Source organism: Lepisosteus oculatus, chromosome 9 (assembly GCF_040954835.1).
Source record: "Lepisosteus oculatus isolate fLepOcu1 chromosome 9, fLepOcu1.hap2, whole genome shotgun sequence".
Classification (NCBI taxonomy): Eukaryota; Metazoa; Chordata; class Actinopteri; order Semionotiformes; family Lepisosteidae; genus Lepisosteus; species Lepisosteus oculatus.
In genome coordinates, this window is record NC_090704.1 from 5,010,330 (window position 1) to 5,014,865 (window position 4,536).

Sequence of the window (4,536 nt, forward strand, 5' to 3'; positions counted from 1 at the left end):
CCCAGATACCCCGAAATATGTACCTACCTAATGCTGTTCGCTTGTAAGGCTGCATAAAACAGATTGCTCTCTTATTAACAGGATTTTTCTCCATCAAAAGGCCTTTAATTACGAAGAATGCTAAATTGCCCAGCACAATGACATGGAGAAGTTAATATAAAAACAAAGAGCAAAATCACATAAAGACACACTTGCATTCCTTTCTATCCATCAAATAACGCCTATAAGCAACAGCAGCCTTTCTGTTTTCGTTGAGATCTGAACTTGTGGAAGTGCATTCAAGAGTATTCAAGGCAACCAGCATTTCTGGACAGATCCCAAATTATTATTCTTGCACGTTTGAGACCCCGTTCCATTACTTAATCTTCCGGGGTGAAACTCAAATAGTGCCAAAGCAAAGTATTGATCTTGGCCCGTTTGTCCAGGTAAGAATCGTGAAACTGTAAGAATCACAGTGCAAGGATGTCTTTTACTAGTCCAGTGACAGCATGTCGTCTGTATTAAATGCTTAGAAAGACTGTACTCGCCAGCTGCGTCCACTGGCTTAAGAAATATCAGAGTAAAATAAACAATTTCAGACATTTTAAGCAAGTAGAGGAACATGGGTGTCAACTTTAGTTTTTTTTTAAATAAAATGATCAAGTACATTGTTTTCCAATAAGCACATCTGGGTACACTAGACAGGCAAATGAAGAGGGAGTGAATAAGATGGCGACACGAGGAATGGAGTCACCTGGCCCTCCTAGTTTTGAAGGTCAAGGAAAGCCTCATGCATATTCATGGGGAGACACGCGGGATCGATGGGTTTTAATTGTTTTTCCTGGGTCCTGGGAGGAAGTGCCAGGAGCTATTGATCTGCTGGAGATGAGGCCACTTACACATCAACCTGAGAGGCCGTCGCCCGGCGGTGCGCAGGCTGGGGAAATGTGACAAGACAAGGTGCCGACACAAAACACAGCATCAGTGTCAATCAGGGCAATGCTGCTCGCAAGCCCGGCCTGCTTAAACACTCCACCGAGGCACCGCAGCCCAGTGCTCTGCTGTAGCTCCCCGTCCGTCTCACAGCGGAGCAAGAAGAGAGGCGAAACGATGAAGTAAACTAGAGCTCATAATCCAGAGTTTAAGCTTTGGACCTGTGACTAGTGTGCATGTGACCTCGTGCGACAGGCAATTGTTCTTCTGAGTGTTTCAGACTGTCGTGACGTCGCGACATGTTTTGACCTGTTCCTATAGGATTTGAGAAGGGCTTCCCCAGCGTCTTTAGAAGCATTCACGTAACGTGAATAGGGGACTTTTTGTCCGTGCAGGGAAATTGACAAACACAACATGCAAACACCCTCACTTGATTTACAAGGCAAATGCCGCCAAAACAGTCTGTTTTGCCACACTTCAGAGTTATGCTGAGAAATGACCGGCTTGAAAACCCTTGTGGGTCATACTGGAGGTTAGTGTTGGACATGAAGTTCTCAGATGAGCACCTGAAGGGCAGTTTAGTATGCAGCTTGTGTCTCTCCTCCGCTGTGCTACCCTGCTGATGTCAGTGGGGCGGGACGAGGTGTTGTGTTATGCGTTGCTATGGCAATAGTTTACATCAGCAGATCCATAACATAGTTAACTGGTTTGTGGAGAAACTCTTTAAATGACGTTTTGCAGTGCACATTTTACAACACCGGGTGTTCATGTGAACCTGTGGACCTCTTATGTGAACATGTTTATAGCCATCTTCTATGTGGTTGTAATCCATTACACTCCATTACAGTTACAAGTTACCTGCGCAAGGAATTACTTTGGAACTGAATAATAAGATGGGGGGAAATTACTTTAAAGGGGTAATGAACATGCAGAACGATACCTACCAAGTTCAAAGTTCACTGGCCAGTCATTGAAGAAGAGCAGTTGGCGGTACAGGGCATGATTCATAGCAGGTCCAGAAAGATTCATTATAACATGTGAAGTACATGTCTGAAGTAGATGTTAGCAGGATGACACCTGCCAAGACTCACGTCAATAGGCGTTGCTTTCCTATGATGGCAGTCGTTTGAAACTGGAGAACACAATGGCAGTCAGATGGCGACTGTAGCACCTGCAGGAGCCACGTTTCACTGTATGTTGGCTGTACAGCCACTGGAAGGACACGTTCCACGTTCCGAGTTTGGATTTAAGTGGTCAGGCAGTGCTGGCAGACGTCTGCGTTTGCCAGACTTGATGATACATGGTGTACATAAAAATTATGCCACCAAATCAGAAGCTGCTCTGTCTCTTCACGAAGACAGACAAGTTTCAATTCAATCGGTAGAGCTGGTCCCAAGACACAGGCAGTTTGAGGTGAGAGATCGTAACAGCAAGCATGCAGTCGTCTTGGTACTGTATATACAGGAACTACATTGTGTCAGATGTGTGCAAACAGTTTTCAAATGGCAGCAGGTGGTTTATTGAAACAGGGCAGTAGGTGTATACAGGATGGTGGTTCTTTGTCTGAACTACATTTCCCAGGAAGCGGTGGGGCAAATGACCCTTCCTCCTTGTGCACCTGACCAATTAAAGAAAAATAATTGGTTGGGTGAAATTTAAAAACCAGGAAGAGGTGACTTCCAGTGTTGGTGTGTATCTGATGATTGGAAAAGATGTGAGGTCTTCTGATAGGCTATCACCAAAGGGAGAGAGAGAAAGATTTGTCTATCCAGCTGATCGACAGAGGAACTTGTGAGTTTTGGGAAATGCTGAGTTACACGTTTTGCTAGTAAGTAGCACAGCTGCCTAGCTGTTTATAGCGTGGGACATTGGAAGTTGTTTAGTAAGAGCTCAAAAAGACAGCTACGGTGGTAGTCCTTTAAAAGATCCCTATTATGACTGCCCAAATGTGCCACAATTCAGTATCTACAATGAATAGAAAGAAATGTCAGTCTGAGAACCATCTTTAATTACATAGGATCCCAGTCATTGTGTTACTGGTATTATAATTATATATAAAATCAGGTTACAATGGTTTTTGAGCAGGTTCTGTTTCGATGACAAATTGTATTTCTCAGGTGTAGATCTGTGCAGATGTAAACCTTAAATGTTTATGAATGATTGAATAATTCAAGTTACAGTTCAAGTGTTTTTGAAAAAGAAGATTTTGAACTGGTTTTCTAATAAGAGGCATCTTGGTTGACACCAAACGTTGTGTCCAACATTTAATGTCTTATCCGTCCCGGTATTCCCAACCACTATGAAAGTCCTCTTTTGCCTGGTCATCAAATATCAAAAATCAGATTAAATAAACCCATAGGATTGCAGTAGGCTTCCCCCACTTGGACTCCTAATACATTTGAACAAAAACTGTCTGAGAAAATGACTCATAATAAGAGGAAATTTGTTGCGAATAAAGGAAAACGGTGCCTATTAAGTGCCCATTGAAAGTGAGCATCAGGTGCTCTGTGGGAGAGGGATATTCTTAGGAGTCATGTGAACTGTACAGCAAAGAAGCAGAAAACAAATTCTCAGCAGATGTGGGTTCCCATGTCAGACAGGACAGCGGCCATGTTTCCTGTTTGGACAAAGGGCCTGGCTGTTAAACTAAACTGGCAGCTCATGCCAGCTCACTGCCAGCAGTGCCTGGTCAACAACAAAGAGTGAAGCCAGGAAAACTCTCCTGTTGCCTGACCTGGATCCTGGACAAGTCAAAGTCAAATGCACAAATCCAATGTTTGGTTCTTAGGTGACGCGTCTATGCTTCGAAAAACAAACACTGCTCATTTCATCAAGGCGATTGGTTTTGGGCTTTTACCTGTGGAGGTCTGGATTCCGTTTCAGCTTAGGTCAGAAGCGAAATTATCCTTTTTTTTGGGTGGTTGTTGTCAGACACATTAATGGGGAGCTATGTGAGGAAAAAATGCCACTGCTATAGCTTTGCAGCTGTCGCAAAAACATATCCCCCACATAACATAAAATATTCTTTATATTACAACGCGCCTTTATCTCATTCCGATGGCATCAATCCGCACAAAACCGGCCGCCAACAAGCCACAGTTTAATGTTTCCTTCTCCATTCTCTCACTGTTTCTTTTCCTTTCCCCTTGCCTTCTTCGCTAAGAAAAGGGATAATCAGCGTTTACTCAAGCAAGGCAAAAAAACATTTAAGTGAAGTGGGGAAAGGAGATTGCAGGAACTACTGAAGAATAACATCGGGCTGCTTTTGCTGTCAAATCACACAAGATTTTCGGTAATAGATTCTCCTCCAGACACTCAATTCGATTCAAAGGAGATCCTCCTTTATCCCAGTGCATCAAATATTTAAACACTCGTATTAGCCGCGGTGTCATCTCCTCACTGGGAGCTTATAGCACCAATCTCTTCAGAGTTTTTTTTTTCTGTTCTCTTTCCCTTTCCTGTTACAATATCCACAATGTTATCTCCCAGAACCTCCATATACCCTCTTATCATTTTATTTTCAATACTTAAAACGGTATTAGTTTTTTTTTCTTCCCCTGCCTCTTTTCTTTCTCTCGTTCTTTTTTGTCAGTCGCCGGGCTTTTCAATTTTAAGAGGCACGGC